Raw genomic sequence first — 16,366 nt, forward strand, 5'->3', positions numbered from 1 at the left:
CAGATGATTCACCATATGATATTTTGCAACAATCAACATAAGAATCATCAACTACATAACAAACTGAAATAGGAGGTGAATCATATACCTCCTCGTTGATTACTAACTCATGATTTGTCACTACCTGATCATTTAAACTTGGTGCTTCTGGAGTGGCCATCTCCATCTCCTAGGCCTCTCCATATCTCCTTTCTAATTCAACCCTAATTTTCCTCGCAATTATACATGCCATAATCTCAATCAAAATGTTAAAATCTAAAGCGCAATATAGTAAGTCCATGACATGTGAATTTGCATGCATCACAGTAATATCATTTTCATTTACAGGCATACAAATTTCTTTGACAATCACTTGCCAAGCCCTCCAGTCCATTGATTTTATAAATATGCTTATTCTAATTTTCTAGGCGGTGTAATCAACACCACAAAATAATGGAGGACTAGAAGGTGATCGTTCATCTCTGAATGGGGATACACCAATGTGAGTCATTGTGATCTTTTACAAAAACGTTTAAGTCTATTGTAATGAGATTCTGATACCAATTGTTGGAATTGGTGTATTTCCAAGAAGGGGTGAATTGGGTATTTAAAAATTTATCTTCTAGCTCAAATTAACTAGCAACAGTATTACACAAACCTAAGGTCTTTCTATACAATCATAAACTTAATCAAGAATTAAACGCAAACATTCAAGTGTTGAAATTTAAATTGTAGAAATTAAAAGCAGGCACAAGAAATGTTATCGGGGTTCGACCAATACTGTCTACGTCTCCACCTTAAGCTCATAAGCAAGAGGATTCCACTAAGGCTCGCTTAACTAGTGTAGTGGCACCTAATACAATACCTTAATAGGATGGTGCACCTAACTTTCCTAACCGGGTTAAAGCTAATCCGAGACTTTTCACAGGGCAAGTCTCCTTTTTCTGACCAACACGTTGAGAATACAACATATATTCAATATAATTTTTTGTGTACAAGGAAATGTGCTTCTAAACAAGCAGATTATGTACCAATACGCACAAGCAATAATCAATGCACCTCAACCAGATAGGAACTATAAGCTCAGTGCAAAAATGTGTGTAATAATACTCAAGTTAATGTCACTAAGCAATCAAGTGCAAGAGTGTATTATCAATCGATCTTTGAAACTATATAACACTTGATTGATAGGGTTTCAAAGATTTCCAAGAGAGTGACCAAATATCTCAAAAAGATTTTCAAAAACTTTAAGCACAAGAGATTAGAAAACCAAGCTTGTCAAAAATGATTTCTACAAGAACACAAAACAAACTTAAGAGTCTTGCATTCAATATGCAAAGACACACAAGTTAGCAAGATTTACTCCACACAATAAATTTATGAGCTAAATCTATGGGGAAAATTTATAGCTTACTCTCATTAACAAAATCAACACTCAATTAGAACCAAGAGAGTATAGCTTGTAAAGGGAATGTAGATGATCTCAATTTGCTCTCACTCAATAAGATTTTTCAAAGGAATGAGCAAAGGATAAGAATTTTGGCTTGTATGTGAAGGAAAAGACTCTAAAAAATTCAAAGGATATTTCCTTAATCGAATCCTTAATCTTGGCTTAAGTTGTGCAAATGAACTTATATTTATAGACATGGGAAGAATTATGACTGTTGGGGATGCCAATGGAATTATTAAAATTGTTTTAAAGAGTTTAAGAAAATTAACCCTATTTTAACCCCAAATAACTTTAGTAAAGTTGTGCAACCCGAGAGGGTCGGTCGACCACTTTTGAGGTTCGGTCGACTAGGTTGCTCAGTTCGGTCAACCAGGGTATTTTCGAACTGCAGTGATGGTGAACCAAACTTGAGGCGATTTCAAAACCTCTGAGATTCGGTCGGCCGAGCTAAGTTTGGTTGACCGAAGTTAAACGTTCGGTCGACCGGGCAATTTTACAACTGGGAGTTTGGTCGACCAGTGCGTTGAGATTTCCCACATGCCAGTTCGGTCGACCAGGGCATTGATGCTCATTTTAAGGATAGTCGACCAACTGGCCAAACTTTTGACTTTGGGGAGGTTCGGTCAATCAAAGTGTCTCTGTGTGTTAGGGTTCAGTCGACCGAATACACTAAAAATGTGTATTTCAGTCTAGATTTAAATAAAAAGTTTTCCCTTGTAGCATATGTGATAAAGGAGACTTTTCTAAGTGCTAGTGCAAGGAACTAGGGTTTTTTCTAAGGTCTTTTTACTTAGTCCCAAAAATCTGGCGTCGGTCGACCGATGATCACTAAGGTTCATCTATGGTCTTGAGCTTATAATCTCTACATGCATGATTTGTATTAATTATTACAGACCTCTCATTTTAATTACTGACCCAAATGATAAATATAAAAATACAACTTAAAACAGACAAAGGCTTCACGCTCTACTCCTCAGGAATTTCATGGATTGCGCCGAAAGATGTGCTAGTTTGAGTGCTTCTCGACTTCCATTTCTCGTATGTCATATGTGCTTTAGAAAGGTAGACCTGTTCATACACTAAGCACACAGATGAAATACTGTGGTTTGTCATAATCAAAACAAGAGACAGACTCAAAAAGTCAACAAGTATGAGTGTAAATATCATGTGAAGCTATCATCTTTATCAGTCATTATTAGAAATTATCATTATCAATCATGCTTTTAGACTTATCAGGCCATGCTCATGCTCAGTTTCCTCACATTCAGTTTAGCTAAATTTTCTCCCCCTTTTTATATCAACAAAAAGGATAGACTAAAAGAAATATTATGCAAAGGTACTAAGGACATAAAAAATTTTCACATTTAGATTGCAATAACAATGTCCATAAGCCAACATATATTTCAATCATAATGTGGTCATTTATTATTTAGTATGCCAAAAAATATATAACTTAATCAAACATCAGCATGTGAACTAATATGGTCAAGTGAAACAAATAAAAGAGCTAAGCACAACAAAATAGCAATATTAAACATGTCAACCCAGATTAGTGTTTGGGTTCACGAAAATATGTATGCATCTACAGTTTTATCAGAGTTATATGCTCATGCTCATGCTCATGCTTGCATGCTTTAGTCATATTTCAAAGATTCATGCTCAGAGTCATATGTCAGATGGTATGAATTAAATATTCATGGTCAATTTTTATGTTTTTGCTCAACACATCTCCCCATTTTTACATTACATCAATCAAAAGGAGAAGGTCATCAATAATCATATACAATTAGCATAAAACAGATAAAATGACTCTTTATCATGCTAAAGATGATAATCAAGAATCCCAAAATAGCATGAGAAACATCAAACGAGCAAAAATATCAGGTGCACAATTTAGTAATTAAACTGCTGTCAGTCAGTCGACTGAAATAGAGGGGCAGTCGACTGACATTTTTATTTATTCGAATTTTTCTCCAAACTGTAGAGCTTCAGTCGACTGGGCCTCAGAGAGTCAGTCGCCTGACTTTACTGAACTTGGGAATTTTACCAAGTTAGAGAGCAACCAGTTGACTAACGGTAACATGCCAGTCGACTGTACTTTAGTGTTTTTGACTTACCTGCTTTCCTTAACCATTTATCCTTGTTAAAAAAAAAAAAAACTTCTTTATTATGCAATAAGCTCATTTTATTTTGCATATGGATTTACCAATCTTCAAATATCTTTCCAAATTGTCTGTTGAAGCATATAATTCTTTGAATTTAATTCTTTTGAAGCCTTGTACAATTCATCTTTTTATTGTGGCTAACAATGTCATTCTTATGTTCTTATTGCAATGTAATAATAAAAAATAAGCTCAAAAACTTATTCTTAAGAGTTTCATAATCCATTTCAATTTGTTCAATAGCCTTGTATTAATTGAGATTAAGTGATTTTTCATAGATAGAACAATGATAAATTTTCTACTTGGAATTTGTGAGTAGCTTCTTATCTGATCCTTGAGTGAAGGCTATTAAATATCTAACTTAATAATTTCAGGAGAATACTTAGAGTAGTTTTCTTCTTGAAAAATCAAATTTCATTTTTCTTGCACTTAAAGATGAATATTCTATTGACTTATTAAATACTGAACCAGCTAAACTACAAATTTTCACTTTGAAATTCTTTTAGTGTTTGATCACTTTACTAAATATCTTTTACTTGGATCTTATGGATCTCAAGTATGTGCAAATAACAACATATGTTGTGCTCTTAAAAATTTTATCCTTAAGTATTCATGTATTATCTTTGATAATTAAACTAAGGTCACCTACTTTTGTCTCTGAGAGATTAATTTTCTAGGTTACTATCTCATTCCTTTATTTATAACTGATATAGTGAATTATTTACCATAATATGCATAGTCAAGATAGACTTTTATTTTATGCATTATATTCTCAAGGTCTCTAATATAGTACACATATCTTTAAACACTATCTTGCAAAACCCTGATTTTTGAACCATATTTTTTTTTCATAAAATAATATTACTCTGATAATACTCTGATACCATAATCTATAGTCAAAGTCAACCCAGACCCATAGGTACCAGGGATTTACCTGTTTGTATATACATATTACCTAAGCAGCGGAACTATAACATGCTTAACAATATATATAATACCAGAGAATCTCAATTTAATATTATTATATTAGTATTACATATATATATATATATATATATATATATATTCTTACTTATTTGATGAATTCAATTTAACAATGTTTAATTAATTAATCCAGTTTAATAATAATCAATTAATTAATTATTATTATTATTATTATTATTATTTTTTTTTTACACTTCCATGCATATTATTTTCTAGGGCATTACATTCTCCCCTCATATAAATTTCGTCCTCAAAATTTGTTGAATACAACTTCAAGTTAAAATTTATCGTTAATCTAACAAGTTTTGAATTAATATTTTAAACAAGTCCATTAGAACTGATAACTAACACAAATTGATGGAATATACATCCCGTTCTAATGCACCTTACTTCAACACTAACACTCAACAACTTCAATTTTCATCTCGAGTCTTCCAAAGATCTAACACAGACATATCCTCAAGGCCCCATTACGTTTTTTTAGTGAATAGCACAAGTGCAACCTATGATGATGTACTAGATCGAACAAATTCCTTGTTGAGGTAATCTTCTAGTTGCACCCTAGGATGCCTTAGTTCAATTAGTGTCATTCTATATGAAACAGTTGACATAGACTCTATTCCTAGCACCAAATCTATATTAAATTCAATCTCCTCTTAGAGGTAGCCCTGATAAATATTTTGGGAAGAATATCTAAAAATTCATCACCTATGGGTAAAAAAGTTTAGAATTCGTTAACTCGTATATTTCTTTCATTGCTATTACAAACCCCAGACATGTGCCCAAATTTTATCATTTCACAAGCACTCAAGATGTCAAATATGAGAGCTTGTTAGTTAAAAAGAAAATCCTCACTCCATTTGGATTTCTAAATACTATTTTCTTTTTAAAAAACAAATAACTGGGTGGATGATCAATAGATAACCACCAATGGTTAGTCTCATCTTTAAATAGAGAACTTGTGATAGTGACTCATACTCATCAAGAACCGTACCTTCTAGGACATCCCAGACTAGGATGTGTAATCATTTGTTTGTTAGAACAAATGTATAAAAGGCACCTCAAACCTCTCATCATAACTTTGTAATTCGTTTGAGTAAAAATTATATGAACTCCCAAACATCCCTAGAATTCTAATCACCCAATTTCTTTTCAATGTCAAACTAATGCACAGACTTACACTTTTAAATCAAGGTAACGTGTCATTTTCCTACCAAATTGGTTCTTATATTTTTTTTCTTGTTTTAAGTAGTTTTTTTTTTAAGACTCAACTTCTAACCTATGGTGGCACACGTTGAATATCAAAACATAGTCGGAAAATATCCTCAATGAAAAACATGGACTGCAATTATGGCAAGTCTCTAAGTCCTGCTATATTGACTCAAGCCAACCCTGATCTTGCTCCGGTGGCTGGACAAATATGCAATACACATGTGTCTTGATTTTTGGTACAAAATACAATACCAATAAAGTTGTTCAATTAGCTATGATTAGTGATCGGACTTTGTTTCGTAGCATAAATCTCGTGTGAAATAGATCAGGAAGGAAAGGGTGACATTTATTTGTACTAGAGAATTGCTAATGGTAGAATGATTAGATTCTGAAGATGGCTTCAAAAGCCATAATCAAGTGCAAATAACCATAGAATATTTCTTATGAAGTTGTATACAAGTTAAATCCCAACCGAGCCGATACCTAAGCGGTTAAATTGGTGTCTCATTACCAAGTAGGATTTGCATGGATAAAGCGAAAAAATAAAACTCCTGGTCCTAGTATACATGGTTTTCCTTCTAGATAGAAGATTCTTAAAGATCCGAGTATCACTATGATTTTTCTTCTAGGTAAGTTGATAAGGATGATTCTGTTAAGTGTTATTTGATTCACAGGATCCTTCGGAAGACTTGGCAACGTGATGCCCATGACATCTTGTTCCCATGGTTGGTTTTAGGTTATGGTGTTGACCCCACTTCCCAAGGAATAAAGAATTTCCACAGAACATAGGAATCCATTTGTTGCCCACTTAGTATCTTACATTCTTATGGGTGTCTTAATTTTAGGATTACACTGTCCCCACTATTTTGGACGACTTATGAAAATATAAATATATGTAACCGATGCACACTCTCATCGACCCATCTTTCTTTTCTCCAAACAATACCGGTGCTCCCCAGGGTGACACGTTGGGCTGAATAAACCCCTTATCTAATAGTTCCTGCAACTGTTCCTTTAACCCTTTTAACTCTACTGGTGCCATTCTGTATGACGCCTTCAAAATTGGCCCTGTCCCCGGAACTAAATCAATAACAAATTCTACCTCATGATCAGGAGGTAGTCCCGACAAATCCTTAAGGATTACACTAGGAAAATCCCCTACTACCGGAATATCCTCAATTTCCCCTTCTGATACTTCCTTCATGCAAGCCAAATATCCATGGCAGCCTTCTAACAACAACCTCCTTACCTGAATGACGGATAACAACTATGGTGGGGTGCGCACCCATGACCCCACAAATTTATACCTCTATCCTCTTGGAGGTCTGAACACTACGTCTTTTTGATAACAATCTATACTAGCGTAGTTAGCTGTCAGCCAGTCCATATCCTATATTATATCTAATCCTTGCATATCTGACACTACAAGATCGGCTGGTAATATTCTTTCCTGAATGCCTACTGGATAGTTTTTAAGTACCCTTTCACATCTCACTATTGATTCAGTTGGCGTGGCTATTGACAAATTAGTATCTAAAAATTGTGTCTCAACTTTAGTCATCTTAACATATCCCAATGACACAAACAAATGGGTGGCACCTGAGTCAAATAAAACAATAGATTTATATGATAAAGAAATAATCATACCTGTCACAAAGTCGCCTGCAACCTCAGCATCTCCCGGTGTCAACACATAGACCCTCGTCAGAGCTGTGTTCCTCTGCTGGTTGCCACCCCTGAGTGCCTAGATATTCCCATTGAATGGTTTGGGAGCAAGAGCAGTACTATACCGCATATGACAGTTCGCTATATGACCTGGTCCACCACATCAGTAGTAGACATTCGTCCCTACTCGGCATTCTCCTGAATGTCTCTGGTAACACCTAGGGCAAGGAGGGCGTGATGGATGACCCTGTTCAGCCTGATCTCCTATTCCTTGCCTCAAACCTTCAAACCTCCATTGCCCCCATACCTTCTCCAAGGCCCCTAATTAGTACTTGCCTGAAATCCAAGAGGTGAAGACCTCTTGTAACGACCTGCCTAATTTACTATATTTTATTTTTCATATTTAATATAACAATAATTCTAAAATCGTGTTCAACTGAAATAATCTTATCCACCTGGACCCATAGGTACTAGGGATATACCCAAAATACCATCCTAAAACCTATGCAGTAGGAAACAAAATCACATACATATCATCCAGCCAATCACAATACCAGAGTTTTCTTAAGCCTGTTATATATACAATTATCCACCAAAAATGCCAAATGTACCCTAGGGTCATAACCTAAAAATAAACCTGACCCTAACTCAACAACTCACCCTTCAGACAGGGTAGCTCCACCGGTCTCTACTGTCGTGGAGCTCTGCCCGCTCCTCTACCTGGGTTTCCTGAAATGTCTATATGTAGTTGGGGCGAGACACCTCTCAGTAAGGGAAATAAACTAATATCAGTGTGTGGCAATATAAGTAATCTAGTGTTTTACATATAATAGTATAATAATCATTTTTGATAAAACTATTTGTAACATATCTGGTAAACACATAATTTATCATAATATGGTATAACATAATGAATTTCTATACATATAAGTCATCTCATATAACTGTACTTGAAAACACCCTAAATGGATAGCTGACTGGTGTTATGTCTTACCCTCACATGACTAGGTTGTGCGGCCCAAAGGCGGGATCTAGCAATGGCTGGCTGACCACGCTAGATCAACATAAATCTGTAAGTACGATGAGTCTACCCCTCCTGGTTTGGACACCAGAGGGACACCAGCACTACCATAAAACCACATCGACTGCCGATCTCCTACTGCCCCTTACGACAAGCGGTAGTATTGGCCTTACAAGGCTTGACATTTTGTTTTGATGCTAACAAACAAGTAGAACTTAACATGCTTTATTTAAGTGATGTATTTTCAGGACTCAATGATGAATGTAAGGTTAAAGAATTTATGAAAGCTTGTACTTCAAATGAGGATGATTATATCAAGCTTGAAGCATGGATTCAAAAATGGATTTAAAGATAAACCTTGAAGATCATGAGAGCATGAGGATTAAAGAGAACTTGATGAAAGCTTAAAGAAAGATTAAGCAAGCATAAAGACCTCAAGGAATGCAAGAATTGAAAATTTGAAAAAGTCTATAGGAAATTTCATGTAAGTACTTCAAATAATTTCAATATAGATACATGAAACTCTTAGATTAATTTATTGAACCTAAATACCTTTTAACATACTTGGAAAATATTCTTATAAGGTCAAAAATTATTTTAAAAATGTTAGAATCATTTTTGGAATGAAAAGTGCCAAAAAGTGGATTTTCTAAATGCTGTTAATTTTTCTACATCCGCATTGAGGTACATTTTTATCTATCAAAACTTCGTTATTTTAAAAAGTGTTCAACATGAAAGTTGTAGTATTTTCTCTTAGATTTCTTTTGACATCAAGTACCTTAAATTTGGAGTTACACAGAAAATGTTATGAGTGAAATACTGAAAGGTTCTTGAAGCTGACAGTGGCCTTTTGTTCCACCAGTAGACTACTTGAACCATGACAGGTGATTGGGTGGTCAAGGCAGGCGACTGCCACCCAACTGCCCCTTTAAAATAAACTAGGCAGGCCACTGACCAAAAGAGCCAGTCTATTGCCACACGGCTGTTTAAAAATTTTTGTAACAGATAAATTTTTTAAATGAGGTTGCTTGGGGCTCAAACTTTGTAAAAACTTGGGGAATACTCCAAGTCACTTGGGGAACAAGTTACATACTTTTTTAAGTCTATGAATAAGTCTCAAAGATCATTGAATTAATTAACCAAGAACCAAGAATCAAATTCAATTATCAAATTCTCTCAGTGGCTCTCAACACTCAAAGGCTCTTTCACTCTCATCTTGTCTACGAAATTTGCTGAGGTCTTGCTGATTCAATCACCAATCTTGTACTATAAATTCTAAATCTTTCAATCATTTTACTTTGAAATATATTATAGTGCTGAATTTTTGTACTAATGAGCTCTTTTTGGAGCAAATTCTTTGTACACAAATATTTGATTTGTATCTTATAGATTGATGATTCCAAGGATTGTTTAGATCATTGGCTAAGCAAGGGGATATTGCTTTGAGAGGCGGGCTCTAGCCTATTTGAAGGAGTGACTGAATGAGGGTACATCATTTAGAGAGGCAAAATCTAGCCTATTGAAAGAGTGTGTAAACAGTATAGTTCCGCCCAAAAAAGGAATTAAATTTAGTAATCCTTTGGTGGTTTTCCAAAGGCAAGGACGTAGGCTGGGTATAGGCCGAACCTCGTAAAATCCCGATCTCACTCTCTTTTTCCCTTACTTTTTTTTTTTTCAGCATATTTAAATTGCGTGGATGGTTTAATAGATAAACATATATACTACGTATATTTGGAAATCAAGTAAACTTAAAGTTTAATTTTGATTTTTGTTGCGGAAACCGAAAGGGAGTACGTTGGTTAATCATATCTTGCGAAAACTATATGGGAGTACGTTACTTGGTTAACACCCCAAAGATAAATCAACTAAAAGTTTATTTGAATTCTAAATTTTGGGAAGAGTGTGGATATTGTGTTGATTGAGAAAGCTAATTCATTATCAAGTGGATTGCATTAAAGAAGAAAATCCATTAATACAGGGCTTTATATCAGCAAGCATAACTTATCATATATACAAGGTTTAATTCAAATTGATATACCCAAGGTCGACAACAAAAGTTATATTGTGATTGAATGGTTTAAAGTTTGATATTGAGTGGATTGCATTTATATTCCAAAAGTGCTGAAGCTTTCATAAATCTAAATAGTGTTGTAGTTAACTTGTTCTTGGCAAATCAATTGGCTGTTTGCTTTCAAATTGTGGTTGATTGGCTTGGTTGGTTTAATTGATTAACTGATTACTTGTTTGGTTGAGCAATAGTATTGTGAATTAAAAGAACTAAGTTCTTGTGTGATTGGTATAAACAAACAAGTCTAAAATTGATTAACCAAGAAGAAGTCATCTTAGGAATTAAAAGAAAGTTTTAAAATCCAATTCATCCCACCCCTCTTGGGACTACACCTTACTTTTCAGCTAGCACTAACATAAACATGATCGTGATCATATAGCTACGGTACCGTGCTTCATGAAAGTCTAAACCAAACCAACCAGGTTCCGATAAGATATAATATATTTCCAAATAATAATACATAACTATTTCATAATAATATCTGTCATGTTAATATTTTCATAAAACCCTGTATAACATATCATATAAAATTTACGGCCTTTATGCCGGCATAACATATCATGAAAACCCTCAGCCCTTACGTCGGTATATCATATAAAACCTTGACCCTTACGCCGACATATCTTATAAAATCCTCGGCCCTTACGCCAGCATATCATATAAAATCCTTAGTTTGAAAATCTCTATATCATTTTAATATTTTCCTAAAAGCAGTAATAACATACTTATGTTGAAAACATAATATTTCATCATCATAATTTCCATGATAAATGTTACCCATGCCACATAAAAGGGGAAATATTCAGAACATAAAATCTGTTTTAAAATCATATGTCTGATATTATACATGAAAACCATATTTCTGATCAACAACATTATTTCCAACATAATCCTACAATATACATATTTATCTTAATTAAATGCTGTAAAATAGTAAATACATTTTCATAAAAACCTGACTTAGTTTATCCCCTTACTTGACTTATGAAAAAGTCTACGAATTACTCCACAAATCACACCTATGTGGTCCCCAGCTCAACACCTTGAAATTGATATTTTCTCCAACAAAACTTCAATATTTGCTTTCCTAACTTATTCTCCTCAAAACATAAACTTCAAATACTCAATAAAATTGAAATTAACCAACTTACCCAAATTTTGGGATGGTTTCCAAGTTAGCTATACCTACAAATCACTCCAGCAGATGTGAAGAGAATATTCCTAAGAGTAATGTGGCGGCTTCAGATCGTCAATCCGGCGAAGAACATGGCCAGAATCGAGGAGAGAAGGTGAGGAGGGCGAAAATCTAGAGAGAGAGACTCCACATGCAAAATTTCTCGCCAAAAACCCAGGTTTGAGCTATTTATACCCTTGGCTTTGTCGACGAGGTCAAGAAAGGAGTTTGCTGACGAACTTATAACCTTCGTCAACGAATTTCAGGCCCTGAGATAGCCCTCTCAGTAATTTCTCATCAAAGAGGACCTACCATGACCCCCTTTTAATATTTCCTTTTCTCCCTTTTTTATTATTTAAATAGTATAATTTTTCGTGTCTCTACATTCTCCCCTGCTTATAAAAATTTCGTTCTCGAAATTTACTATTCAGGTTAAACACTATCCCTGTAAGAGAAAATGACTACTTATTTTATTACTTACTCTCACTTGTGGCGGAGGAATACCGTAGTTACATTCAGGGTTTTGGGAGATTACAAATACATAAAATAAAATTCTCCTACAACCAAAATACTATCTACTACCAAAAATACGCATTGACTCACCCAAAAAATAAACAATACATATCTATTTGTATCTTTCCCTGGTTACTGCCATTCCTCGCTGAAGAGATATGGGTACTTTTGTCGTATTTGCTGCTCAAGTTCCCATGAAGCCTCCTTTATCACATGATTTCTTCACAAGACTTTTACTAAAGGAATCTTCTTATTGCACAATTCCTGTTCTTTCCTATCAAAAATCTGCAGTGGTACCTCCTCATTTGCCAGAGTATCCTTGAGTTCTATCTCACTATAATTGATCACATGGGAGGGATCTGGGACGTAATTTCTCAACTTGGAGACATGGAATATGTCGTGTATTCTAGACAAAACAGGTGGTAAGGCTAGCCTATAGGCAACTGACCCCACTCTCTCAAGGATCTCAAACGGGTCAATAAACCTAGGGATAAGCTTACCCTTCCTTCCAAATCTCATAATTCCCTTTAATGGAGCTATTTTTAAAAACACGTGATCTCCAACATCAAACTCTAGTTTTCGGCGACGAGTATCAACATAACTCCTCTGTCGGCTCTGAGCTGCACTGATCCTGTCTCTAATGAGCCGAACTTTATCATATGCCTGCTGCACTAGCTCTGACCCCATAACTCGCTACTCACCTAACTCATCCCAATATAAAGGAGAATGAAATCTCCTACCATAGAGCACCTCATAAGGTTTCATGCCGATACTGGCCTGATAGTTAGTTGTTATTGTACGCAAACTCCACCAGCGGCATAAACTAAGTCTAACTACCCCCAATATCCAGCATGCACGCCCGCAACATATCTTCCAATCTTTGAATCACCCTCTCAGTCTGGCTGTCTGTCTGAGGATGAAACATCGTGCTGAAAGATAATCGAGACCCCAGAGTCTCCTACAAGCTCCTCCAAAAATCGTGATGTGAAACGTGGGTCTCGGTCTGATACTATAGACACTGGCACACGATGAGAATGGACTATCTCCTGAACATAAATCCCTGCCAGTCTGTCCATGGAGTAATTGACTTTAATAGGAATGAAGTGAGCGATCTTCATCAATCTATCAATAACCACCCAAATTGTAACGACCCTAACTCGTCACGTGGGCCTGGAGTGCTACTTTAGTGACGTCTGTGTACCTAATACCTTGTTCATCATATATAAAACACATATATGTAGCAGAAATGAAATACAAAATCCTCAAATTACATTACTAGAGTTCTAACTATATTTATACACAAATATATCCATTTTCACATAATTACATCCCATAAAACTAAACAAAAATAAAATCTCTATCTACACACTACCTACATAAATTCACACCTCTAGCCCGGCTCCTCTAGCCTGCTAGGCCCGATCTTTAGGATTTCCTGAAATAGTTTAAGAAAGTATATTAGTTAATCTTTTGTGGAAACCTTAAAGGGAGTACGTTGATTAATCATTTGCGGAAATCTTGATTAAAAGAAGTGCACAAATATTCATTCTTACAGGGCTATAAACTAAGATTTTGCAAATGTTGAAATAAGGAAGTAGTGTAACTCTTAAAATTGATTAAGTATTGTTTAATTGATTGATTGAGGTATTTGGTTTGTGATTGATATTGTGTTTGGATTGTGGTTGATTTAAAATAAAAACATTCTTGTGAGTTTGCTATGCATACAAAAGATTGTGAATTTGTTAAAAAAAAAAAACTTAAAAGAATTTTATAAACCCAATTCACCCCCCTCTTGGGACTACACCTTAACTTTCAATTGGTATGAGAGCTAACTTATAGCAAATCTTAATAAGAAGCTATATAAAGGTCTAAATGGTACACCTAGGTGTATCCCCTTTTTCTAAAGGCCAATCCTCAACTAGACCACCTATTTTTTGTAGTTTAAACTACACGTTTTGGAAACAAAGAATGAGAATATAAATTCAAATTATGGATTGAAAAGCATGGAAAGTTGTCACACATGGTGACTACATTCCTACTAAATTTGTAGATGGTAAAGAAGTTCCTAAAGAAGAAAGAGACTTGACCGATAGTGACTATAAAATGATGCAAGTAAACTCATGTGTCATGAATGCACTATATTGTGCTTTAGACGTAAATGAGTTTAATAGGGTCATGACATGTAAGTCAGCCAAAGAAATTTGGGACAAGTTAGAAGTAACCTATGAAGGAACTATAGATGTTAGAGATAGTAGAATCGACATGCTCACTAACACATATGAGGCCTTTAAGATGAATTCGGAAGAAACTATCACTAGCATGTATACTAGGTTTACTCACATAATAAATTCTTTAAATGTTTTAGGGAAAAATTATTCAACATATGAAATGATTAGAAAAATTCTTAGAGGACTTCCTTCAATATGGGAACCAAAGGCCCACAGCAATCAAGGAAGGAAGAAACCTGAAAAAACCTCCCTTGATGAGTTAATTGCATCCCTTCTCACATATGAGATGGCAATGAACAAAAGAAATTCAGAGAACAATAATAAAAACAAGAAATCTATAGCCTTTAAGGCTGGGAAAGAAAGTTCTAGTGATGAGGATGAAAAGTTTTAGTGATGAGGATGAAGACAATGAATTAGATGATGAAGAACTAGCCTTTATCACTAAAAGACGTGGAAAATTTTTCAGAAAGAACAGGAAATTTAAAGGATCAAAAACCAACAAAGGAGAAACAAACACAAAGGAAACTAAGAATGAACCACCTACATGTTATAATTGTAAGAAGGTCGGACACATTAAACCTGATTGTCCACAGATGAAGAAAGACAAGAAGAAGAAGAAAAAGAAGGCAATGAAAGCTACATGGGACGATACAAGCTCAATCGAATCATAGGGAGAATCAATTGAACAAGAAGTTGCCAACATGTGCTTTATGGCACACAATGCTGAGGTAATCTCTTATTATAGTTCATCGGAAAAATCTAGTGGAGTGTCTTGTAATGATTCATGTGATAGTATGCCTTCATACAAGGAAATCCAAGCTGAATTATTCACCTTACACAATAGGTTCATTAAAGTGTCTAAAAAGAACATAGTCTTGAAAGAACAAAATGAAAATCTTAAGAATCAACTAGAAAGTTCTAAAACAGCTGAAAAAGAAAAAGAAAAAGAATCTCATATTGATGATCTAATGAAGAAAATTAATAACATGTCTCAAGAGTTAGTAAAACTACAAGTAAATGGTGAAAGCAATAAAGACCTAGAAATAAGTGAACTTAAAAGAAAAGAAAATTTTAAAAAGATGGTTGGACAACAAATGATGATTAGTAGCAAAGAAGGAATTGGTTACAGGAATTGAAAGCAAAAGGAAGAAGAACTTATTTATGGGATACTTTGTAAAATAGGCAAAATACTATGCAAGTACATGCTCTACAAATATACATGAAAACACTACTTGCTAGTTGTGTGAGAATAAGGGACACATAATTTTAATTGTCCACTTAAAAAGAAGTATGTCGAAATCAAGAATGAATGAAAAGTAAACACTAAAACTAGGTATGACTTAAAAATAATTAAAAAGGTTTGTGTTCCAAAAGTAACACCCTGAATCCTTCCTTGTTGGTATGCTTTAGGACTACTCCATTAAAGGAAAAATGGTACTTGGACAGCAGGTGTTCAAGACATATGACCGGAGATAGAATAAAGTTCACTTCCTTAGTTCAAAAAGATGGAAGGTATGTGACCTTCAGTGACAACACCAAAGGTAAAATCGTCAGAATTGGTAATAAAGCCTCACTTACAATTGATGATGTTTTGTTAGTTGATGAATTAAAGCACAACCTTTTAAGCATAAGTCGACTTAGTGACAAAGGGTTTGCCATAATCTTTAAGCAAGAAAAGTGCATACTTGAAAATGTAATAACCCCAAAAAGGGATATAGAAGATTAGTGGAGTGATTCCAAAAAAAAAATTAATTAATTAATTAAATTAAAAAAGAAAAGAAAAGAAAAAATAAAATAAAATATAATAATTAAAATTTATTTTTATTTTATTAATATAATATATTATTATTATTATTATTATTATTATATCTTATCCCGAAGCTTAGAAACTTCAGGATTTCATTCTTCTT

This window comes from Malania oleifera, chromosome 5, assembly GCF_029873635.1.
Source record: "Malania oleifera isolate guangnan ecotype guangnan chromosome 5, ASM2987363v1, whole genome shotgun sequence".
Classification (NCBI taxonomy): Eukaryota; Viridiplantae; Streptophyta; class Magnoliopsida; order Santalales; family Ximeniaceae; genus Malania; species Malania oleifera.